This window comes from Ixodes scapularis, unplaced genomic scaffold (genome assembly GCF_016920785.2).
Source record: "Ixodes scapularis isolate PalLabHiFi unplaced genomic scaffold, ASM1692078v2 PGA_scaffold10__122_contigs__length_95168666, whole genome shotgun sequence".
NCBI classification, from domain to species: Eukaryota; Metazoa; Arthropoda; class Arachnida; order Ixodida; family Ixodidae; genus Ixodes; species Ixodes scapularis.
Genome location: NW_024609836.1, coordinates 85,151,539 through 85,178,091, shown reverse-complemented (window position 1 = coordinate 85,178,091; position 26,553 = coordinate 85,151,539). Strand labels below are relative to the sequence as shown.

The window sequence follows — 26,553 nt, the reverse complement described above, 5'->3', positions numbered from 1 at the left end:
CTTGTCTTCTGGTTGGTAGGGCTGCACTCTGGGCTGCGCGTGGGAACTATCCATACACGGCTTGTACGTGACGTCATTGTGTCGTTCTTCTTGTCTTTCCTACTTGTGTTCTTGCCGAGGAATACATATTTGATGGTATCGTGTTCTAGCGGTCGAGAGGCTTTAGTGGCTTAAAGGAGTTCGTGTCTGCGGCTCACTGACACTGCGCAGCAACTGAAACACCGTACAGTCGCCCTCCTGAGTGGTTGAACGCGTCGATTAAAGGCCGACGCACACTCGGCGTTTTCCATTTTTTTGCCCGCCGTTCCCTTTCCCTTTCCTATATCCTCTCCTCTTTTCACATCTCCCCAACTTGGCTGCCCTCGCACCTATAGGAGAAAGGTAGCGCTAAGAGCAGAAAGCCGACGTTGGTCTTTAAAGGGGCGGTGCAACAATTTGCGGACTTTGGCTAATTAATTGCGGGAATCGATCCCGGCCACATATAAAACGAAGAACCGAAAACTATTCTTTCCTGCTTGCCCTAGTTTTCATTAAAAAAAATAAAAGAAATTGGTATCTCTGGCACCCCTCAACTCAACATTGAAGCGGCACCAGCTTCGCCTGTGACGTCATTCGGAGTGGCGTTGGTTTCCGGTTGGGTTCTTCTGGCTTCCGTTTCCCCAGCGCCCGCCGGCTCGCCAGGCTCGCCGCTCTCCCGCTCTCCCGCCGATTCCCGACCAACATGGCGGCATGGGCGGACGGCCTGAGCGACGTCGAGCGCAAGATGCTTGCGTATAGTAAGTCAGTTAGACTTGTGCGGCGGGCAGTCGACGCGGCGAGCAATCGAAGTCGAAGTCGAGGTCGAGACACCAGGAACAATAACGATACCATAATACTACGGACCACGACCAACGCACTCCGTCGAGCGAGGGAAAGACAAAACGTCCGGGTTGCTCGTGTAGCCGCCGTAGGCGCCTCGGGCGTCGACGGATGATGGCGACGGCAGGTTTTGTTGACTTGCGGTAGATGGCGCCACAAATAATTCATACCCTTTTAGCGGCAATATTAAGCTTTTGAAGCGTTTCTGCATGCCTAAACAACAAGATTTTTTAAACTTAACCCTAAATCAAGCTTACAATTGCCTAACACTATCACTTACAAATCCACTCCGAATGACGTCATACCACAGGTTCCATTTGCGGCCACCATGTGGCCGCAGGTTGGGAAAAAAAGCGTTTTTTATTTTGCGATTACGCAGCGAAATAGAGGTATTTTGGGGTATGGTGGCACTTTTTCTCTTACTTATGCCGAAGTAAACAATATAAAAAATACAAGCTGCACATTCGTTCAGTGTTAAAATCATTGCACCGCCCCTTTAAGACTGGCGTTTTGCGTGCATCGCGGAGAAGCGTACACACAAAAGCTCCTGATGGTCTACTCACGGGCAGATCTCGGTATCCGATGAAGTAACTGTGTCGCACGTATGTTAGACAGCGGGTCCTAAAGCCACAGCGTTCGCTGCAGACATGATGGCAGAATTCTCTGCCGGCACGCCTCGGGCATGTTCGTACATGTCTGCGGACAGTTTTTGTACGACGAACATCTTAAAAGGAAGAGACAGGCCTCAGAGAGTGCACTGTCCTTTGTATGAGCAGCGCGAGCGCAGCTTGAGTCAGGGTCGCTGGACGTCTCGTATCTCCTCTGTAAATGAGGAATCTGCACAGAACGACTGCTCGCTGTCATCAAGAAGCGAAGGGATGTGTAGTGAGTCACGTTTTCTGCATCGGGATTGGTTCTTCGAAGCTCTTAGTGGCTTATGCCGCAATCTCGTTGCTTGTGGCGCAACGCGGAGGACAGGTTCGTCTGCTGTTGTGGTGACGTCAGAAAGACGCTGAGCTCTGATTGGTTCCGAAGGAAGGATTGTGGGTAGACCTCAAGGCATATTGCTTTGAGGTCTACCCACTATCCTTCCGTCAGAGCCAATCGGAGAAGCAAACGATTTGCTCTCCGCATAGTGAGACGCTCTGGACAGGCTATACGGGTAGAAACGGTGGGAGAGGAGGAGGCGAGTCTTTGGTTGGGATGGTTCGTGGGCAGAGGGAATTCGCCTGCTGTCTTGACTCACTCTTCGAACGCGTTCGATTGCCAAGCGCCGGCGTTGGCCGCTCGAACAGCGAGTAGAGACGAAGGCTTTCCGGCTAACCACTAACTAGTGCAACCCTGCTGCGTGTACATGCGCCACTTATGAGCAACTCTTGCCTGGTGTCTTTAAACGTGCCTCACGCAGTAGCGATACATAGCTGCGCGTCGCTCCGGAAATGCCGTAGCTGCTAACACGGATTACTATGGGGCGAGCGGACAGAACGCAATAAACGGCGAAGGAAAGGGGGAAAGAAAGAGAAAAGAAAGAAAAGGAAGCAGCAGGCAGTCGCGGCAAGCGTCCCGAGCGCAGAAAGGTCAGAAATCACTTCTGGGCGGTCGGTCGGTCTGTTGCACCACCAATTCATCGATTTGGCCGGCGGACAAATCGTAAACAAGGGGATTAGAACCACTAAATGTCGGATTTCGATCCGGGGGGTGGGGGAAAGAAGTTGAAGGGGAGGAAGAGAAGGGAGGACACGCGGAGAATCCGACGACGACCCAAAGGGGGACAGACAAATCCGATCGCTCACCTTGAAGGGAAAACAACAACAACAAGAAGTGAATTAAATCGAGAAACGAACTCAGATCGAAGAAGAGAGTGTTAGGAATCCCGGGAAAAGGGTTGGCTTTGAACGGCGTATTACTAAAAGGGCCTTAAAACGGACTGGTAGTCGTCATTGTAAGGAGTCTCGGAGTCCGTATACGATTGTAAAACCACCGATGGGAGAGAAGCTTGTTTACGACTCAAGGGTGGTCTTTGAGGGTTGCGCTTGCACGTACTTTGACGGCGTTTACGAGCAACGCGCGGGGGTTAGTACACAGTACCGCGCATGTTGAACACGCTATGTCCACCGCGGCGGCAGATAAGCCTACGTTTAATGAATGCCCAACGAGGATCTTGTCCCTTGGGCAAAGCCAGGAGACAAACGGAGAAAGAGGAGGTTCCTGTTGGCGACGGGCATTCCTAGGAAACGGACATGCACGCGAAGGCATCTCGACGAACAGCGTGCGCGCATACGAGGCTGACAACAGATTGCAAGTGAAACCCGCTCGCACGGATCGGCACCAGCTAGAGGACAAAGGCCTGCTCATGACGTCATCGTTAGTGGACACCCCGGCCGTCGAGACGCTGCAAGTCGAGCTGGAGGCGATGCTGGTGTGGGTGCCACTAGTGATGACGTTTGGGAGGGAAAGGCCTCGTATCCTAGTTGTTATTGCCTGGATTCGACTTGAGAAACCGAACTTGTGTAAGTCGGGGGATGCCGTCTGCACAGCAGAGGGACGATGTGATCCCACGCGATGCTGCAGACAAAGAGCGGGCGAACTCCGGAGTGTGTGAAAAAGAGCGTCTGCGGTGCAACGACGAACGGAAACGATGAGCGACGTATACAGATCCAGCGATGCCACATTGTATACGTGCTGTCCAATCTGTATACACTAATGCTCCCTATACTACACCAACCCTGTGCCTAAAGAATAAATAAAAGAAATACGCGAAAAAAAAAAAAAAAAAACTACCTAATGCACGTTGAATAAATTATAGAAAGATCGGTTTCGGATAGCGTCGGCGGTAACGCGTTGCAAGTAACAGCGTTACGGCTTATGTGTTACTTGTTATGGTAGCCTAGTAACGTGTTCGTTACATTTTCTTAAAGCCGCTGTTACGCTGCTTATACAATACATGGCAGTAACGGCCGGGTGAGGGATTTTCGTAACAATTTTTGAGTGACGTATAGGATTACGCTACTCGCTACCTTTCATATTGCCAGGACGTCCACGAGGCTAAACTAAAGGATATTTCTAACTGTTTGGTGTTACCAGAGGCCAATTACGTCACGAGAACTTATGAATCAAACGTTACCCCTGGAACTTGAGAAACGGGCGAACAATGAAGGCGTGTACGCATATCTGTAAGTAAAGATTTCGGCACTCTTCTGTAAACAAAAAACGTTAATATCGTAGTGTTCTTCCGTTACATAGTAGCGTGGAGGTAACGTGCGCGTTTTTGCTTATTGGTATCTTGAGGTAACGTAGGGCGGAAACGTGTTCTTTTTACTTTTCGTAACGAGTAACGTCTCTCGTTACTTTCCTTCGGCAACGTCTACAATCGCCGTGCTGCGACAGTAATTTACCAATTCGCGCCTAAAGCTGGTACATTTGTTTCGTGCAAATAAGTAAGGTATTTCTCACCTCCATTACAATTCCCGACGAAAAATTAAAAGCTTGCTCGGGATTGTTGTAGAGTAACACATTTTTGCGGGTCAAAGAGAGAGATAGAGAAAAAAAGTGGTTTCTTAAGACTAAAACGTCTTAAAGAACTACACTTTTTTTTTTTTTTTGTTTACTAAAACAGCAAAGCAGAGGAAGAATATAATTTTCGCTTTGCTCCCGGTTTCAAATGTTGCATATTGCGCTAATGAGCCTACAACTCAGTTGACTTAAAAAAAAGAAAAAGCGGAATGTTTGTACAATTTTACCACTAAAATACGTGTCAGCGCTACATTTTAGTTTCGTACCGCGACCTACATCCAGTGGCAAACTTCACTCGTCCAGTCTATATTAATTTTTTTTTTTCAGACGCCACACATTGACGAGCTAACGCCATTCATATTCGCGTAAAATTCATATATATATATATTTTTCCTTCTACGAAAAAAGTGTTAATACTTCATAAACTTTTTTTAAAAACTTTTGCTACATTACTTAATTAGGTTAGGTGCTTCATCGGGCATACGCACAACCTAGATCCTGCTTTGAGATGTAAATGTATGTGCAGTTTTGCTGGTTGTACTTTCCTGCGCCCAATCAGGATCTGTTCTCGCAGGCCAGCACTATTTGCGCCTAATATTTTACGTAAATAAAGTCTATTCTATTTTATCTTAAATAGGTATTTTTACTGCGCTTATGGCGTGTATAACTTATATTGTAGTTTAGCACATTCAGTCTGCTTGTAAGACTGGAATATGTTACAGCTCGTGACATTTTATGTAATGCCATAAATGTGCATCAAAGGTAAAAATTCAACATGCATCTATATTAGGAACCAGATATACACTTACGGATTCAAAGACGTGTAGTTGGGCTACCTGTCCAAAAGCAGACTGCGCAGATCACGGGCGCACGCACACAGACACACAGAATCAGACGATGGGCCGCCGACTTCCAGCAGACGACTTCTAGCAGACGATTTCTGGCAGACGACTTCTAGCAGACGACTTTTCGCAGACGACGACGACGGCGGCGGCGGCGAGCAGACGACGCGCGCTTGGATACTGTCCGTTCGTGACGACGTCCCGCTTGCACTAATCAGGAAAACCGAACGCGAGGTCAGGCCACAGAGCAGCAGTAGCTATCGGTGGCGGACATTCTGCCCGGTAACCTCTGCACAAGTCGCGGAGAAGCTTTCGGATTTGAAATACGGAGGAGGGCGAAAGACGGCGGGCGGTTACGTGGGGAAAGACGCGCTCGTCGATGGTATATTGGCACTGCTCCGAAGCACGTCGGCGGACAGGATCGAACTGGCGAATCTTGCCGATGAGCCGCTGGGATACACGGCTATAAGCGGGCAAGCCACCACGATCCCTTCCCTGCACCTCCTCGTCCCTCTCCTCTTATCAGTCAACAATTCCGCTGTCTTTGTCCTCGGTGAACTCGAATCGGTGTCAGTGGTGTGGTCAGTGATCCGATAGCTTGCGACTAAGTTAAACGGAACGAGTGAGTAACCTCGCTGGGCGAGCCTTCCAAGGTCATCTTTACACGGCGGTTGAATTGTTTGCTCGCGAGTCAGGGCAGTGGCGTGTCTGGGACTTCCACTCATATATTCTCAGAATCAGATTTATTAGACGGTCCGAGCCTGCAACGCTGCTTCTTTGGTTATTTCAATATTTGTAGAGAGCAAGAGTTAGAAGACGGTACGAGTAAAAATTATCGTAGCTATGTATAAAAAAAAACTTTAGTCTGCCGGTGTGTATAACGACACTGCAACACGCTGTAAACGATAAATTTAGCCGATACAGTAGGACAGCTAGCCTGGGGTTTTTAACGTCTACATTGCGCTGTGAATGTACGCCGGTACGATGCTCATCCAGATCGAAACGGGCAGGGGTGGGAAACGGGGGCTCAGCCAATACCGCGTTGAAGACAAGGCATCGCATAACGTCAAAATTAGTGACGCTGACGCGAGCTAGGCAACGCTGCATGGAATGGGAGGGGGGGGGGGGGGGGGGGGCAGGCTTTGTTTTGTATATGGTAGTGATTGAGCCCAGGAGGGTTCCGCAACGCGAGCTTTCACTTCACGCACTCCGAGCTGTGGTGTGGTTATTGGTACCGTTAGTTTTCTTTTTTAGTTTTTGTTTAAACAAAAGGTTCAAGAACAAATGGAATAAAAAAAAAGAGGCGTTTATCTAGATGACGTACACGAGGTCCTGGACGACATTATGCAGTCGGCTCCAGAACCTACACCCCTCGTATCTCGCGTGAGCATTTTCCATGAATTAAACATCGATCTGGGAGATTTATTTCGAGTCGCATATGCCACGGCTCGCTTTTGGATTCTATCGCAAAAACATACGACCCGCTGCAATCAAACTCTGCAGGGATAGATCCGGACCGCAAAATTTACGGCGACGGAACCAGCGTGCACGAACCAAATTCCACGACATGGATAGAGCAGCAGCTCCGCTTATAGCCATCTTGCTTGGCGAGACTCGGAGAATCGGTCTGAACTTACGTAAGCGAGCAGCCTCGATCTGAGAGGCCACGATAGCTCCCTCCGCCGATCCATAATGCAGCATTGATTGGTTCCATCGACGCATCCTGTGGTACGCCGGCACATCCCCGTGTGTGTTATCAATCGCCGGAAATTCTAAGGACGCTTCTCACCTGTCTCCCGAGTTACGCGCGAAGACGCCGTCCTGGCACTGGAGGGCAAGTGGGCGTAAAGACCTCGAACATATACTTTGCTTCATATATTTTGTTCTGTAAGCTGGCAGGACGATGATATACGCATTGGCTGCTCAAGGTACTTCACTTCTCAGCCCTACTTTACTTAAAATGAAGAAGAGAAAACTTATTCGCTTCTTTAAATTTTCCCCAGAAGAGCGTCAACGGACGTGTGGATTGAATGAATGTAGACACTCGAATTTAGCTGAAAGTGATTCTAAAAGAAAATCGTAGTCCTTTTCAACGTCTTTTACGGGAAAGAAGCTTACAGTGTATAGCGCCGCAACACTAGTTTACACAAGGAAAGACATCTTAATGGAAGCCACACTCTCTTTATTTCCAATCTTCTCTCATAGAAAACTCGCTAGAAAAAAGAAAAGAAGGAAGAAGACGGGTTGGTTCGGAAACAGCACGCAGTTCGCCTTACGCGACACAGCGCTGCAATAAAACGGGATTAGAATCGCTAATTTATGAAAGATCCATCGCCGGAATCACAGTCGATGGCCAACATCTAGCGGACTGTGCGCAGCCATGCGTGTTTGCTGCTCAACATTGACCATACTCTTCGCCACTAACTTTTTACGACGAAAATAATCCCTGGAGAAGGGGAACAAGAGGGACAAAGGACAAACACAAATCCCCAAACACAGCTAGGTGACTGGTGCGCGACCGAAAAAATCCGCCTGGGCCGGGCATCGAACCCGGGACCTCTGCATTACAGGTGGCGCGCTCTACCAATTGAGCTATCCAGGGGTTAGACATCAGTAGAGCAAACGGGTTTTATCAGCCGCCACCAGTCTCACACCAACAAGAGTGAAGCTTGCAATTTAAGGTTATGATTATAATGCAATTAAATGCAAAGGTGCGAGCGAGCTGGACAAGAATGACGAAAATAATCACCATGGAGAAGAGGATCAAGAAGTACAAAGGACAAACACAAATCTCCTTTGTCCTTTGTCCCTCTTGTTCCCCTTCTCCAGGGATTATTTTCGTCATTCTTGTCCAGCTCGCTTGCACCTTTGCATTTATTTGCATTATAATAATAAACTTTTTAACGACGGTTCCTTTCAAACACCACAAAAATTGCGCGGCCTCATCGTCTGCTAGCGTACCGCCATGTTTGCTTTCTGAGGAGCTCAATGTTGACCACACTCTCCGCCGCTAAGCTTTTACAATGGTTTCCCGGAGACACGACGAAGACTCCGCATGCGCGTCATCTGCTAGCGCACCGATGTCTGCTATCTGGGGGGGTTCAGTATATTGGCCACACTCTACGACGGTAACCTTTCGCCGCGGTTTCTCGCAGACGACACAGCGACTCCGCACCGTCTGCTATGCGGGTAGAAATTGAGGGAGAGGAGGAGACGAGGGGGACGGCGGAACACCGAGCTCTGGTTGCCATGGTTACTGGGTAGACGCGACGCTATAGCTGCCTCTGTCTATACTCAATATTCGTACGGGCTCGAACACGCCGATGTTGAAACGCGTTCGAAGGGTGAGTACAGACAAAGGCAGTTAGCTTTACGTCACTGATCATTCCAACCAGAGCTCGGTGTTCTTCTCTGCGCTCTCTCGTCTCGCTTCGTGCCGCAATATGGCGGCATTCCAGCATGGTTTGGAGACTTACGACGACGCACGGATTCGCGGAAAGGAAGGACTGGTGTGGCGACGACGTTTCTGGCGATCGTGCACGGGAAGGGCTCCCCTTACGTGCTTCGAATGACGGCCGAAGGCCGGCCACCACTCTGGCGTCGTCGAGAACCGGCGCACGATCCTCGAAGCCGATCGCTCATCGAAGGACGGCGCTTGTACAGATAACAGACCACATCCAAAACGGCGATTGCTGCGCTGCAGCCTCTTGCAGCCCGCAAGAGAAATAAAAGGATAATATGGAATGGAAAGCGTACTTTACCGTGCCCTTCATTTTTCCGTTGAACTGTGCATAGGAAAGGGCGTTCCGTAATAGGGGAATCGATCCCGAAGCTGAGCAGTGTGTAACAATCTCGGATGTGAAAAGAACACGCTATGCGCGGCTGTTTTCGGCGAAAGGCGAAGGCCCAGTCACCAAGTAGCGTTTGACCGCGCCTAACTGCCATGATGGTTCACTTAGAGGTAAGGGCCATTCGCCCAGTTTACTATGTTATGAGGAGTTACGCAGATAGGCCCATTCACAAAGGAGCGTTTGGCCACGTTATGAGGACTTACGTAAAGTAAAGACTCATTCACACAGTAGCCTTTGACAACGTTATGAGGGCCCACCTAGAGAGTTAAGGCCCATTCACACACTCTTTGACTACGTTATGAGGGCTTACGTGTAGCTACGATCTATTCACTCAGTACTGTCTGACTACGGTATGAGGGCTTACGTGTAGTTAAGACCTATTCACTCAGTACTGTCTGACTACGGTATGAGGGCTTATATAGATAGTTAAGGCCCATTCACGCAGGAGCGTTTGACTGTGTTATGAGGGCTTACAAGTAGTTAGGGCCCATACACCCAGTACTGTGTGACTTCGGTATGGGGGCTTACATATGTAGTTACGGCCCATTCACACAGGAGCGTTTTGACTACTTTATGAGCGCTTGCGTGTAGTTAGGATTCTCACAGTACTGTTTGAGTACGGTATGAGGGCTTACAAGATAGCTAAGGCCCATTCACAGAGGAGCGTTTGACTGCGTTATGAGGACTTACGCAGAGAGTTAAGGCCCATTTACACATGAGCGTTTAACTACATTATGAGGGGTTACGTATAGTGAAGACCAGTTCACACAGTAGCGTATGCTTGACTATTTACCCTACGCGATGTGGTACGACCAGCGATGTACCAACTTGTTTTTGAGTGGGGGAACAAACCAGACCCCCAGACCCCCCCCCCCCGCCCCCCCCCCCCCCCCCCCCCCAAAGGGCCGGGAGGCAGTGCCCTAGGTATCCCTCGAGCGCCGCCGTCCAGTGTTTGCCCTGCCCAGTGGCGGCTGTTTCAGGGGAGGGGGGGGGGGGGGGGGGGGGGGGGCAAAGCACATGCCTTGCCCCCCACTTTGAGAACTGGGGGGGGGGGGGGGGCAAGCGCCCCCCTTGCCCTCTTCTTCTCCCCGCCCCCTCCCGGTTGGTACGCCCATGGGTACAACCGACCGCGACATCCGTGCCTCGTGTCGCGTTCAAAGGTACTCATTCAGTGGGTTAATTGCCCCGCGACTGGCGGTTGTAACTCTACGTAAGCCTCTATAACGCAGTCAAGCGTTATCCAATGCTGCTATATTGAACGGGCCTTAAAACTGACTCCACTATTTTTAACCTGTATTACATTCGATGAATGCGCGGCGTTTCTTCTTCCGCGAACTTTAAACGCTATACAAAGAACCGAGTGCCTGTCTCAAGCAGAGATATGCTTAGGCGATTGCGAGCACGTCGTTAGTAAGGAAAAATAACCAGACGCATATGACGGATGCAGGCAGGGTTCTAGGTCGACGTAGTGGGGAAGCGTTTCTAAGAGATATTTCTCAGCTTTTTTTTTTTCTTTTTTTTCCGAAGCCCCGAAGGACGGCCGTCACGTGGAATTAACCGGAAAAGACTGATAAATCGTCAGTTTCATATCGGAGCCGAGATATGATTCGAGGACAATATTTCGTCGGAGGTCCTCAACGGGTCGCGAGTGTACGGCCACTGAACCTTGAAGGCAGGATTCGAGTCCCATATGTACTGCTCCGTGTGAGCCGCTGAGATTGTGTCGCCGTTTTGAGCATAATAAAGGAGAAGGAGGTTCATGCAAAGAGAACAGGAGCCGATGCAGATGAAGCCTGCAAGAGCAGAGGAATGTATGCCACCTTTGCTTACTTGTGGATTGCGTCCGGAGCGTGCGCAATCGCTTCCTTGTACGAACTTCAGTACACCGCTCATGTAAGACCACAGTATTTTGTCGGGGGGATAGGTCATGGAAAGCTGTACGGCTGGTATCGCCCGTCATGTTTTTGCGTTGCCACCTGCATAGACGATTCATCGTTCTGCAAGAGCTTTTGGCAGCTGCCATTGCTGATGCTGTCAAAGGGACCATGAAATGATTTTTTAGCTTTTTTTCCGAATGAAGACCCCCATTAATCTTCGATGTTCATATAGAACCCTGAGGAGGAATTCGTTTTCGGCTTATTGACCCCCGTTTAACGCAAAAAGAAAGATAAAAACTCACGTCTGCTTTCCGCCTTTCTACCGGAAACGGAAGTTCTCCCAGCCGTGCGAGAGAGCCAAAGTTACGAGGGAGCCGTGTTGGACACGATCGGTCCTCAGCAATAAATCCGTCCACGAATATTTGATTCTGCGTTTGTGGCGAATGAGTGCCATGTCGTCACTTATCATCGCTTGCGAATGACAAGTTTCACGGTTTAAGCTTGGAGTCATGTTTAAGCACTTCACGTCCACGTCATTTCTCATTGCGCTTATGAGTTGAGGAGGAAAGCTAAGGAGGAAGAAGCTGAAAAATCATTTCATGGCCCCTTTAATGTTCGTCATCGCTAGACTGTTCGTTTGCCTTCTTTTTTTCTGCGCGTGCACGTTAAAAGGAAGCCGAAGCACTTCTTTCACAAATTTAGATAGAGGTTGATTCTAGCGTATAGTTTTATCCCCTGAATCTGAATATCACGGTTGTCTTCCCATAAAATGTAACTAAACTCGAGAAAACACGAAAAACTCCAGACCAGTCGTTACGTAAAGGGGATCACTCGGCCACCAAGCGCGTGTCGCTCGTGTGGGCAGCGCGTGCAATTGCGAGCTTCCCAGGTGTAATTTCCCGCAATGACACCAGTCGTGAAGTCACGAGAGTGCACGTGCATAGCTTTGATAGGCCCTGAAAATGCGCAAATGCGAAGATTAAAAAAACAAAAAGCTTTTTTTATGACATCACGCTTACTATCGCTATTTTTGAAAGCGGCACTTCGAAAATGAATTTGTGCAGCCTCCGTGCACCAAATTAAAAAGTGATATCGATATTCAAGATCCTAGGGGCCAGATGAAGACGATCTAAGCGTGTTTCTTCAAATACAGAACCGCTTCAGTTTCCCTTGAACTGTGGAAAGGTGAGTACTCGTTTACAATTCCTTTGTCGCAACGTGACAAAACAAAAAAGAAGCGGTGGTTTCCGTCCACCGCCCCATTTTAACCCAACGAGAGTCAGCGGAAGCCTCAGAGACGCACGGCGTGTACCGAACATTTTAAGACAGCGTCGCAGCCAATGAGACAGATTAGCAACCAATAAGACAGTTTCACAACCAACGAGACAGCTTCGCAGCCAATAAGACAACTTTGAAGCCAATAAGACAGCTTCGGAGCCAATAAGACAGCTTCGCAGCCAATGAGACAGCTTCGCAGCCAATGAGACAGCTTCGCAGCCGATGAGACAGCTTTGCAGCCAATAAGACAGCTTCGCAGCCAATAACACAGCTTCGCAGCCAATGAGACAGCTCCGCAACCAATAAGACAGTTTCGCAGCCAATAAGACAGCTTCGCAGCCAACGAGACAGCTTCGCAGCCAATGAGACAGCTTCGCAGCCAATGAGACAGCTTCGCAACCAATAAGACAGCTTCGCAGCCAATAAGACAGCTTCGCAGCCAATGAGACAGCTTCGCAACCAATGAGACAGCTTCGCAGCCAAGGAGGCAGCTTCGCAGCCAAAGAGACAGCTTCGCAACCAATAAGACAGCTTCGCAGCCAATAAGACAGCTTCGCAGCCGATGAGACAGCTTCGCAGCCAATAAGACAGCTTCGCAGCCAATGAGACAGCTTCGCAACCAACGAGACAGCTTCACAGCCAATAAGACAGTTTCGAAACCATTAAGACAGCTTCACAGCCAATGAGCCAGCTTCGCAGCCACTAAGACAAAGCGCAACTAACTACGACATCTATTTTCTAATAAACATCGCTTCAACAACAACAGCCAATAAGACAGCTTTGCCGGCAATAAGACAGCTTCGCAGCCAATGAGCCAGTGAGGACTTAATTGGCTTCGCAGCCATTTAAGTCCTCCAGTCGATGTGCACGGGTCACGAAAGCTGTCCGTAATAAGTCAGGCTCTGCCTGAGTAGAGAACTCGCCATACATCCGGGAAATTCAGCGGGTTCGGCGGGGTAAAACGAGAGAGAGGGCACACGCCCGACTCCGCTAGCAGACGACAAAACGGGAGGTTGCCATTCTCCATCTTTGGGCTGTATCGGCGGGCTGTACGGAACATCGAACTCTCGCACGTGGCTGCCGTTGTGAAGTGGTTCGCGTTCTTAGAAGAGTTATGGCTACTCCAAAATCAGCCTAGAACTCTCTGTTGTTCTACTTCGGTAAATGATCAACTGACATATCTTTTTTCCGTTACTTGAATAGCAGTTGAGTCAGCCGGCAGTACTACCCTCAACTACTGCGTGTATTGCGGCAGGAGAGCACGTTTTTATTTATTATTTCAGACATCCACTCATGGTCGCTAAAGGCCTACACCAGTACGAACTTTGTATAGTAAAAAAGGTACAGCCACAGGATTCACTTTTCGCCGGAGAGACCGGCCAGTCTGACACAGTTTTCCCTGTTTTTTTTTGTTTTTTTTATTTGCAGGCAGGTAATTGCGCAATTGGACCCTATTAGTCCTTTTATCTAGCATAGTAATACACGATAACTGGCATACCAAAATCTTCGCATCTGCGCTTGAAATTTCCAAAAAGACGCGATTTTAAACAGAGTTTGTACGCCAGCCGGATGCTAGGTGCAGCCCCCTCGGCGGAGCAGACGACACACGGAGTGAGAGGGGGAGGGCATTTTTTTTCTCTTTTTACCCTCTCTGCTATGACCCTAATGGAACAGCGGACGTGGACCGGACGCGCCGTCTTCATCTGACGAGCGAGCCCCGCACGACGCAGGTCAGACGGGCATCGTCAGCGAACCCAGAGAACCAATAAGCGAGATCGACTGCTGCTCACGTCACTCAAAAGCCCGGTTTCGTAGAATCTGCGAATCGACGAGAGCCTCCGCAGCTGTCCCCACGATTAGCGCCGAGATGTTTTCGGTGGCGTCCTCTCGTCGTTTTCTTCCGTGACGTCACGAGCTGCGATCGTGGCTAGTAGTGTCACTCAACGCCGTTCAGTGACTCTAGCGCAGACTCGCGCTGCACTCATTACGAGGATTCAAATTACTTGTACATCGACTACCTTTCGAAGTAGTTTGTAATGATTTTATTACTTTTATTACGAGGTAATCACGAAGGTAATCGATCACCTTAAGAAGTACAAAAATTATTCGTAGCCGGTACTATTTTTTCCACCTCTTTCTAATAGCTTCCAAATTTCCTAGCGAGGAATCTTAGAATCATGTCTCGACAGCAGGATGGATCACCAAAGTCGGTGGATTGAGAGGATAGGTAGAATTGTAATTCGCCGAATCGAAACCAGTAATGGATAGTACGAAAGGCACGTTTTCAAACCGGCAGAAACATATGCGTGTTTCAAAACGTGAAGGAATCGAAAAATGAACGGTTACTTTTTTGAGTAACGGTCAGTTACCGTTCATCTCAAGTAGTCTAATTGAATACTTTTGATCGAGAGTAATTGCAATTGCAATCGCTTACTTTTTTCGAGTAACCTGTTCGAGACTAGCGCGTTCTGTCATAGCCTCCTCTATACTGATAAAGCCTGGCAGATCGCCACGGGAAGCGGCTGCCGAAATGGAAAAGGTAGAGCGGCAGACAACGGATGAGAGGAGAGCCACGTGACTGGCGCCCCGCTGCGGCGAGACGCCGAAACACACTCCTCCCGAGCGAACAAGTGTGTTTCGGGTCCTCGCCGCTGCGAAAGCTGTGCGCTGACGTTCAGGTTCCCTGAGAAATGACTCCTTGATGCTCTCTGCTACCATATCCCCGCGCTTCAAATCTGCGACCGGGCACTCAATGGCTCCGTCGACGGAGGCTATGGTTCTGCCGACCAGAGCCGTATATGTAGAGAGTTTGGCCATTCGTTGGGAAGTATAGGAGACAAACGAGGAGGCGCCATTGGCCGAAAGCGGGCTGGGCGTGTTCCAGGGCGTCTTCAGAAATTCGAATGTGACCAACCAGAAGCCGGAAATAATACCCTGGCGGTGGTCGCGAGAAACAAACCTGATAACTGCATTGAAGTAACTCTCGATGGCTTAAAATATGGTACACGTGATGTTTCAATCATAGAGTTATTATAATGTACGCTAGAGGTTCAAGTGGCGCTAGTGTGCTGCTGCAAATTGAAGCAGACAGCAACCAGTCCGAAATCGACTTCCGGTAATGCATTTCTATAGGCTCCTTGCACTGACGTCACATCGCATACTTTTGAACACCAAGTAAGAGGAGGAGAGGGAAGCTGCTTTTGTAAGAATTTTGAGTGACGGGCTAATCTTCTATAATCTTCTGGGGTGAGAATAGCGACGCCTGTGCAAATCCGGGAGACACAAAGAAGGACCCTGATAAGAAGTGAGCTCCTTCTTTCCCTTTTCTCTGGAGGGTATCGGAAATGACGTCATGTGCAAGGAGCCTATGGGAAAAAGCGAGTGCATTTTCTCTCTGCGCTCGATTATAACAGCAAATATCACGAATTATTGGTACGTACTAAATAGCCTGGAACATTTCTCAGTCACGCTGACGAAATAGTTGGTCAGTTACAGCATTTTTATTTGAAATTCGTGGCACGAAAAACGGTGCTAAAACCGCTTCGTGCATGTATTTATGTGCACTGTCGGACACTGTTAGCGCGAACACGGCGTCGGCGCTTTCCAGCATGAGGGACATACGTGCCAAGCGAACGAAGGACATGTGGAAAACCAAGAGAGACGGCAAGGACCACGCAGTAACACTGGATAAGTAACTCCTTGTGCATGCAGACCATCAAAAATAAATTGACAGCCACGTAATATAGTCAGATTTGCAATAAATAAGTACTGCTTTCTTCTTTCTGCTCATGAATATGTGCGAAGATGCTTGTTCTGGGTTCAAATCATCACCCGCACGCTCCAAATCTTTGCAAATAGGGAGAAGCCAGAGAACAGGTGCCCGAGTAAAACTGCCCGACATAGGAAATAATAAAAATACATCTTTCGTAGCCCACATACTTTATTTTTTTAACAGATCGTAAAAATGCACAACGGAGTCATTTTCATATAGTGATAGAACGGGCATATTAGCAATATATAAGCGCCACCGGAATGCCAGCGAACCTTGAACGCACTCTACATTCCTTTCGATTGTTATTTTGCTTAGAATCGTCGCTCATTTTCACATACCAGCCATGGAACATAGGTTGGGGACTGAAATATAACGAAGTTTAACATCGTTCAGTGGTAAAGAAAAATGGTGTAAATAAATCAATTACACTTTCACAATATTAATAAAGGTACATACTATCCGGTACAACCGAAATAACAAAAGTTATTCATGTTATTTTCCGGCGAATAGACAAAATTCACGCGCGTTTTCTCATAGGAATGCACAAAAGCACCGCAAAAGTATAGTTGCTGTCTGCTTCAATTTGCCTCCCGGAAGTCGCATAGATACTAGCGCCAGTTGAACCTCTAGCGTACATTATAATAACTCTATGGTTTCAATCACACTCATCTAAAATGATGGTGGAAGAGTACGACTAGCGGAACGATCGACATAATCCGTACGCCAAGCGCCCAGGGCCGGGAATCAGCCGCCAGAACGGTCACACTCTGCCCAAGCAAAACAGAGTTGAGCGGCGCATTCGTTTCTTACATCTTTCTGCATGATCATGATCAAAACAACACGTGCACCCTATTTTCAACCGCAAAGAGTTACTCCACTTCACTCTTACGCACTTATAGAAACCATTTACGAACATAGACCTTTGATCAGAACTGTTTCTCGCTACCACCGCTAGGGGATTCTTTTCGGCTTCTTGTTGGTCAAGAGAGCATGCCAAGCCCTCTTTCCGAGTCTGCCGCACGCCCTGGCTGTGCCCGCGCCTCCGATTGACCAAACTCTCTACATATACGGCTCTGCTGCCGACCCGGGCGATGATTTCGTTCGCCCACGGCACTCTGCACGCGAGGAGCGCGTGAAACCGACAGCGGTCACATCGTGGCATACCGTGAACGGACTGTGCGAAGTCGTGTCCGATTAGATCTCGTGTATAGTGCTTAGTTGGCGAACTTATCCGGGCGCTATCTTAATTGTGTTCCTCGTCCCAGCCACAGTGCAAGATCGGCGGGATACAAGAGGACAGCGTCAATCGGTTTCAGCCAATGAGCCTGTCGTGTCACGGCCGGGTTCAAGTGCCTCACCACTTTAGTCACAAACAACGCAAGAAACGCATAATTATGACCGATAACTATCCCGTGTTTCCGGAGTTTATTTTTCTTCAAACTCGGAGGGCGTTTTTCGGAGTTTACTTTTGTTTGATTCCAAATTCGCCGCAATTTGGAATTTAATTTCGCGGTGTTTTCCAATAAAAATAAATAATAGCCGGGTGTAAACGTATGCTAGATAAGAAATAGAGCGCGCTTGTGTCAATAAGCCGTTGTCAGCTTTCTAAGATTAATTGCCTAGTATAAATCAGCTGAAAGTTAGCGCCAGTCTGTGTTGTATGCGTCTCTTGTCGTCCGTGTTTTTCGCGCTTTTAAGTCCTCCAGATCACAACGAACCAACTAGCCTAATCCAAAGTTTTATTTCGTAATATTTCTTCAGCTGGGTTTGACGCTGGTGCCATTCACTTGTGTGTCACTAGGTTTAGATGTGGTCGCCTTTTTGCGCGCTACGGAGGCGGAGTTTTTTTTTCTCTTATGAATTAGTTTAACGTTTGGATAAGGGCTCAACCTATAGTTTTTCCACCACGAGCGACGCCGTGCCTCTCTTACGAAGAGGGAAACAGCGCCAAAAGTCCTCCATACCTATGGCGCTGTTTCCCTCCTCGTCACTATGCGTAACCAACTCGCCCAATTGTCAACGGTGCTGTGCCTCTCCCACGGCGTGTCATTGCCGGAGGATCTTCCCTCCCTCTCACCCGGGGCAAGGGGCCTCCGCGGGCACACAAATCGGATACCAAGGGCACCACCCACCCCCCCCCCCCGGCCCTAAGGGGGGGGGGGGGGGGGGCGGGGATCACCCCCCCCCTTAATTCAAAAACAAGTTGGTACGCCACTGGTTGCGAACAATGTGTATTGGGCCTGTCAACGCTTCCACTCGGGGCACCTAAGTGCTGCTATCAACGACTGGCGCGCCATTTCATAAACTTGGCCGCGCCTCGAGCTCGAGCGACTTCGTCGAAACCCTCGGGTCAGGTTCCAATGTTTCGTGACTTTGACTGGAAAGGCACCGGGCCCAGCTGACGTATACGCGAAGGCGCGGACCGAGCATCGTATACGACTTTGTCGAAAGCCTCGGGTCAGGTTCCAGTGTTTCGTGGTGAAGGGAGGTTCGCTGGTGAGGCACGTTTCGACGATTTTCGCCGAATCCGTGAGCCAGTAGATCTTTCTTCGAGCATAAACATGTCAGGGCTTGGACACTCAACCGCAGGGCTTGATCTCAATGGCCCTCTCGGCAACGGCAATGACCTCTAGTGCGATTGGTCGGGAGTGTGTAGGGACCTGTACCCAATGGGGTTCGAATTAAACCCTCATTGGGCAGGGCTGGTGACGGCGCACTGTCTTAAGACCTGAACGAGCGTGTGAGGCTTGAGCTTGAACAAACCCGTGTGGCGTTTCTTTCCCGCGGTTCGCCACGTTACTTCTTTCGTGCGCGACAGAACCTGCTCTGCGGCTTAGATGCCGTCCTCACCGTGCGCGGAAGGACACCTGACGCCGAGGCGTCCGTCCGCCTTTGTAACTGCTTAACTACGTAAGCCGTGCGCGGCAGTTATAGTTGCAGCATGTCGTTTCTTTTGTGTATCTTTTTTTTAGTAAAGTTTATTGTTACCAGTTGTATTCATTACAACTTAGCCTCCAGGTCTATTGACTCTCCGCCGTCGGCCACAACAAGAAGAAGCAAGAAGTCTTCTTCAACTAAAAGCAGCATCCGGACCACATCTTCCACGATCTGCCCTCCCGGTTCCCGACGGTAGCTCCAGGTGCTCCATCGAGGTCCGGAGTGAACAAAAACAACCTGATTCTCTACTCTAGGTTTTCTTCTTGTGTGTTGCCCTGTATGTCCTTTCCTGCCTTGGCTGCCAAATGGCAGCTGGTAGTATGTATAAATAAATACATGAAATGAAATAAATAAAAATATTAATTTGCTTTACGACAAAAGTCACACGCGATTGTTGCTTCGATAAACGTCGATACCTTAAAATCAATGAACTCCTAGAGGTAGTCGCTGGGCACCTCGTATTCATCCCTTCCTATTCCACCAACCTTCCCCACGGCCGCGCGAGGCGTAGAGCGGTGAAGGATGGAACAGAAAAGTTTCGTCTGCCCCTCTTCCCTGTTTTATGCAACCTCTATAATCTATAGCCTTCCCTGCTACCAAAACAAGACATCTCCTTTCTCTCAAGCACAGATAGTATGGCCCAAACTGGAAACCAAAATAGTGGACTTTCGTTTGTTGTCGTGACCCGAAAATACAATGACTTGTTGTCCTAATGAACTCTGAGGACTTAAGCGGTAAGACTCCTTGACAATGGTCCGAGGTTTCAAAAGATATCTGTGGTGGCATTTTTCCAGGACCATTGATCCTTTGCACTGATCAAACTTAAGTGTAATATACCAATGATATTGTAGTGAGTGCGCAGGCGAGCTGGTGGAAATTAACCATTCTGATGTTAGCCTGAGACTGAGGCAGGAAAAGAGGAAGTTTCAAAGTAGAAGAAAAAGGAACAGTCGAGGATACGTCTCTATACTTTGAAACTTCCTCTTTTCCTGCCTCAGTCTCAGGCTAACATCAGAATGGAAATGTAATATACCGTCTGTTTTTAGATTTTTTTTCTTTATTTATTGTTTGTTTGTTTTTTTTTTTTGAAAAAAGGGAGGAAGGGGGTGGGTGGCATTAGCACATAAAACCCACATTTTACCGGAGGGTGTTTTTCCGAGTTTTTCGAATTTTTCCGAAGACACGGAATCCTACCGATAACCGAACCGTCATTTCGATTTTTATCACTGAGCCGAAACGGAACCGAAATAATGATCAGTTCGACTCCCTATTTAATAGGGAGTTTTAGAACAGCGAACGCAAAGGAATGACGTCGTCGCCACTGCGCGTGCGCCGAGCCCAAACAGCGTTTTTTATTGGTGCATGGCGACGTCGCTATTCTCGCGTAAAAGACTCGGTGCAGAAAAGAAAGGTTTCGAACTTCCTAGTTTGGAAATCTTATAGCTTACCACTACTCGAAACTCGCTCGTTATCGCTTCGGAAAGGAACTCAACATTTCTACAACTCTTTTGCGAACGCGGCATACGGAGTACATCTGCGACAAAATCTTCTCTTCCGCAAGAGCTCGACAAAGAAAACAAAACAAAACCTACCTCCGGGCATGCTTCCAGCAAATTCCTCGCTGTTAATCTTTCTTACGTCGACAAGTTATCTGAAGCCGGCGCGTTCGCAATTAATATGTTGACAAAATTGCGACGACCAATTGGAGAAGCAACGCACGCCGTCAAAAAGTAAAAAAAAAAAAAAAAAAAAGTTGGTGACCTCGGTGATTTTTGGAGTACCGCGTTTAACGAAACACTGACCGGTGCAGTTGATGATCGCGGTATGATCCAAAACTTATTCTGTGGCCGTGATTGAACGGATCTCCGCCATTGTCGCTATGCGCCCTCCTCTTACAACGGAGGAACTGCACGAGAGACTGAGTTGACGAATTCCCGAAGAGAAATGCGCAACGTAGTATGAATGCGTCACTTTTATGATGTCATAGGTTGGTGACCGAAGAGAGGAGAGACTTCGAGACTCCGATGGAGTGATTATTCAATGTATTGCATTAATGGTAGGAGAGGGGGAAGGGGAAGTTCGCTCTTTGCGAATTTTATAGAAAAAATGCACCACCTGTGGCCAATGCTGTACAAATATGAACGCGATAGGTGAAGAAACCGATTTTCGCGGTCGATTTAAAGAGCCTGGCCACTATGGTGGAACACACGGTAGAAGTCCGCGAAGTCCTGCCTCATCAATGAAGCCCGGCAATAAAAGTTGTCTTTCTTCACATCGAGAAGGAATTTTTCCAGTTTCGGACCAGTTTTCTCGTGTGTACGTCAATGAGAGAAGTTTACCTCGCACTAGCCCTTACTCCTATTTATTTATTAATCATTATCGTAAACAATCTATACCTTTCCCTTATCCTCACCGTGAACGCGAACCTCCATCATCTACGCCGATCCACAAGGGGTTCGCGAAACATCAATGGTTGAGAACCACTGCTCTGAATAATGATACTAATGGCACTTCTCATTCGCTCAACGAATTAAAAAAAAAAAGAATTGGTGCATCGCTGTGCATGCAGTATACACTGTACTCTCGCCCCCAGTCCACCTAATAAGCGTATCCGGTATGGGCGACGAAAATAGAATAAAACATTCCAACCAGCATATAGCAAAATAATAGAGGGGAGGACGAAACGAGAATGGATGACGGTTACGCTTATATCCTAAATGTATTCCGTTGGCGTGGAGACGGCAAAACAATGTTTTCACCCACACCGGAAGTGGCGATATTTCAAGATGGCGGCGCCCTCGTGAAAAAGGTATATACCTCTCCGCGAGAACAGTGCACTACACATCGAAGTGTATGCGTATAGAAAGACAATCTGACGGGGGTTTATTGCGGAGGAGGCGCCGTGTAACCGAGCTTTCGGTTGCACGTCAAAAGATCCCCAGGTGGTCCAAATTAATCCTCAGTCCTCCGCTGGGGCGTGCCAGATGCCCGTCGTTGGTTTGGCACGTAAAACCCCCAAATTTGACTTTTCTTGCGTATAGAAAGTGGGGGAGAGAAGGAGATGAAAGGGGACGTCAGAATGCCCAGCTTTGATGAGAATAAATCTCACTCTTCAAACGCTTTCAAACACCGACATCTAGCGTTTGCCGTTCTCGGCGTTCGCCTGCCTCCCTCCGTAAATTGCAGCGCTTTTCCAAGTTCTTTTCGGGAAAGTAAACGCTAGAGAACTCTTAGAGAGCGTTGCAATAACTACAGGGGGCAAGCCAATGCACTTTGTAACTAATTATCACTCTACAAGTATACTGACGTAAGCGAAGAAATGAGCGAGCGCTTTTAAAATAAACCTACACGAGTGAACGTACCGGAACATGGAAAAATGAACAAAACGCGAGGGATAGGTAACGATCCATCTTCAGATTATGAAAACAGAAGCAAGTTCTAAAAGGGTACGAAGCAGCCTCCAACCGTGACGCAGTCATCCTTAGGACAGGTTCTTCTGCCGAGTCAGATCGCACTTTGTCGAGAATTCCAGCTGAGAGCTTATGGCGGTAGTCTACGTTATCTGCGCGAGCGAGTCAGGCACGCATTCTGGCGGCCAGGTTTCGTAATTGCTGGAACAGCATCAGAATAAAAACCCCCCGAGGGCTCAGAGGAAAAAAAAAAAAAAAAATACAAACCCGCTTTTTTCTTTTGTTTTGTCTCCTTTTTCTTTTTAGTTCATTCTGCGATTTCCAGACAGGCTTTGGAAAAGTTTTTTTTTTTTTTTTTACGTGAAAGGTACGTGGTACGGCCAGCAGACGAGCGTTATGGGTGGTATTCTTAGGAAACAAATGATCAGCTATAGAAGACCAATTAATCAGACATATACTCGACATTTTTACTGTTTCCAGAAGGGTCAAAGCCGCCACAGTGTAGGATAGGAACGTGTAATGTTACCGTCATAGCAAATTACAATTTAGACGTGCTCAGTAAAAGAATATATTGGTTGTGAAAAACTCGAAAAAAAAAGGAGCGTCTGTGATGGCTTGCAAACAACACGGGCACGCGTGGCTTCTCGCAGGACATATGCTACAAACGACATGTGAATGAAACGTTGACGTGGTGGAACTTGAAATGCCAACCTCGCGCTGGTCATTGAGACAAGATCCAATAAATGTGGTCATAAAAATGTGCGATTAGCCGACAGGTGTTCCTTAAGTAAACTTTCAGACACACTCATCAATATTCTTGGAGTTTGGCATACAAAAATATTCACCGCGATTAACGATTTTTTCTTTCTTTCTTTAAACGCGACTCATCGTGAAAGTAAATTAAAACGAGGGCAAATTCAGACACACATTCCCACCATATATGCCAGAAGAACTCGTAAAATGTCGACCTAATATATAATGCCGACGATAATTTCGAAAAATACAGCGCCCGCCGCATTTCTCGAGAGATGGACATTTCAAAACACCGTTTACTTTCGTACGCCAAAGTCCCGCAGTTTGTGCCACAAATGCAACACCGTACCGAACAAAGCCCCGATTATTATACGCCAAACAGGTTGCACATTCCACAGGACACAACGCATGGATGTTCACCGAGTGCTTGTTCGGAGCCATTTTATATTCAACGATTATGCCAATGAATTAAATGCCATGTACCCATTGAACACGGACACAATATACACGTTTCAAAACCCCGTCAAGCAAAACTGGCGGTAGGTGGCGCGAGCTGCCGCCCGTTACAAAGAATATAGCCATTACCATCCATCCATCCATTTGGCACGAAGCATGTGATTGCATACGAGATTACATGTGTACCGATCCAACACCTTACTGAATGTAACCAAAAATGATTTTAAAAAAATGTTTAGAGTGCTGAAAAACAACAATATATGCTTAAAAATGAGCAAGCACTTTTGGCAGGCTGGTAGCACGTACATCGAAGAATGGCACAATCAAAATGGTTGACGTAAACATTCCATAACAAATGGAATAACACGAAGTCTCGAGGAACGTCGACCGCTTCCAGATAACGGAAGGCACTCGTTTCTCAACCCACTCGTGCTCGCCGTGATCGACCAGCTAGCAGATACGACAGTAACGTGAAAAAAGACGTCCCTTGCGAAAGAATGAAACATTCGACAAAGAAAGAGGCTTTGGGGTGCGTCCAAAAACAGCGCGCAAGAATCCACGTTATCATCAAAAGCAGCGTTCAGTCCATCGGGGATCTTTGGAAACACTGCTGCCTTTTCCCGCCACTGATTATTTCATAACGTGAATCGATATGAATGGGCTTTTCTCCGAACCGCTTTTCTATCAGGTGTCGGGCAACACTGATACGGAGTGCTATCGTTATATTATGGGTGGCTGATACTGAACCGATCCGACTGCAACAATTCTGTGTCTATATCAATTAAAAAAAAAAAAAAAATCGTCATCATCATCGTGCAGTACCTCCAAGGCCAAATTTCTACAATGTAAACCGAAGTGATTCCAAATGTGAAGGATAAGATACGCTACGTTCTATTTGTTTGTCTTGTGCTTTACTGGTTGCAATGCATCAATGTTCTCATCGCCTTATGCACCCAGAGTAATTTGCGTATTGCCGAATTGTTTAGACTAGTTGGTTGATGAACATTTCGGGGTAAAACTGTCCCGTTGCGCTGTTTCACCCAAAAAATGCAGCTAGGTTTTTTTTTCCCCCCTTCTTTTTCTGGCTCTCGACAAATTTGTTTTAAAATCATTGGAAATAATTGCTCAGTCATCTCAAAAATTGTCCGCGCTGTACTTTGCACGTTTCACCCGTATATCTCAATACGCTCAGACTAATAGGTGCAGGTCCGACGTCGATACAAACTGTGTCACCAAACTGCGACTAACGACGACTCAAAGAGGCAAAATAAACCCGAGAGTTATTAAAAGCCCGCACTCATCCGTCTTTAGTATCTAGGGATGCAATGTGGACTCTACGTCATTTTACGAACATCACGCTTAGCGAGTCTTTTCCCTATACGCGTTCACGACGTCTCAAAAATCGAAATGGGTTATCGTACCTTTTGCCCAATTTAGGAAGAGAAACGAGAGCAAAATTCTCGTCCGCGATATCGAATGAAGCTACATAAAACCTGCTCTCTTCTTCTATTTCATTCTTCTACACCGGCTTCGAAAATAGCGAAAACGTTCGTCCCCTAAAAGCCAGAATCCCACTGCCCATACATCATAACTAGATATATATTTTTTAAACACGGTGTTTCGTTGTTGACATGACGACAGAAGTACGTTTGAAGGACGTTTTCTTTGAACATGTTATACGAGCAATTGAACAGGTAATATCTGCAGTCTGTCTTTTGTATACGTATATGCATTAGCGGTGTAGTAGATGGTGAGCGTCAATCACTTCGCAGACGACTCGCTCACCAGCCGAGTCTCCCAGAAACGTGCGGTGACTCGGATAATCGGCACAGTGCCTACGAGACTCGGATAATGCGAAAAGTAAAAACATACGAGAAATAAGTTTTATAACGGAGAGGGAAAGAAATCAGTGAAGCCCGGAGCTACACCTAATAAGGTGTTCCAAAAAAAAAAAAAAATTGGGTTGTGTGTGTGTTTATACAGCCTAGAACTTGGTCTGCCTCACAGGGGCGACGAGTCTCCCAGCTGTAGATGAGAAATTTTAGCCAGTGCGGTACAGCCGCTAGCCTGGGGTCTTTAACGTGCATCACGCAGTAGTGATACACGACCGCACGCCAGTACGATGCTCATCCAGATCGAAACGGGCAGGGGTGGGGCTCGAACCCAGGATCCCTGGGTTCTGCAGCGCGAGCTTTCGCTCCACGTGCTCCGAGCTGGTGTGCGCTAGACCACTCGGCCACCGATCCCCCCTAAGGTGTTCCAAGACGCGTCTCTTGCTGCATCGGAGCACCCAACGAGGGGCACGCGAACCTAGAGAACGCGCAGGAAATGCGCGATGACGATGCAGCCTCGAGCACGCGCCGTCATTGCTTCTCAAGTCGGGCGGAAGGGCGCAAACAAATGCACGTGGCGCATTTGACGGCTCAACAAACGCACGAGGTGACGCACAAAGAGCAGACGAAGGCCGGAGAGTGCTGAAGCGTTGACGTCACCCAGAGAAGGCCAACGCGGTGCACAGATTGGATGCACGAGTTGGTGTTCTCACGAACCGAACGCAGACGCGGTTCAAATCTCTTCCTCTTTAGGTGACGTCAGCGATTCGGCACTACGAGTTTGTTGTTACCATGTTGCCGGACGCTTGTAAAGGGAGTGAGGAATTCTCACCTGAGCGAACGCAGCGGCCGATTGCAGTCCGACTTCGGGATACCAGTCGCGAACGCCGGGGCTCCTTTGCCCTCCAAAGCGATCCGACGCGTTGCACAGAACCCCGTGAAGAACTGCGAGGGCGAGGGGGTAAGGGGAAGGGGAAAAAGAGGGAGAGATGAGTGAAGAGGAAGAGAGACACGGGAAAAGAAAGATAGAGAGAGATAGAAGAAGTGGACGAATCTTACGAAAGAAAAGGGCAGCGCAGGTGAAGCGGAGACAACAGGTGAGAAGAGGAGCAGCTTGGTGACAAGAGTGAATGAAGCGGTAGGGACAAGGAGGAGGGGGGGGGGGGGGGGCGAT

The 26,553-nt window shown here is 48.0% G+C and overlaps 1 protein-coding gene across 3 annotated transcripts in view; it reads right to left on the bottom strand.

Annotated features, from left to right (window-relative positions):
- Positions 1-26,328, bottom strand: part of LOC8037300 (sodium/hydrogen exchanger 10) — a 99,015-nt gene extending 72,687 nt beyond the window's left edge. Inside the window, exon 1 of one of the 3 annotated variants that reach the window (XM_040504469.2) lies at positions 26,212-26,328. The gene's annotated coding sequence lies outside the window, so the exon portion shown is untranslated. Of the gene's footprint in view, positions 1-5,180; positions 5,332-26,211 lie in introns of those variants that run through there. The other 2 variants (XM_040504467.2, XM_040504470.2) reach the window with 2 other exon arrangements.
- Positions 26,329-26,553: the final 225 nt, after the last annotated feature.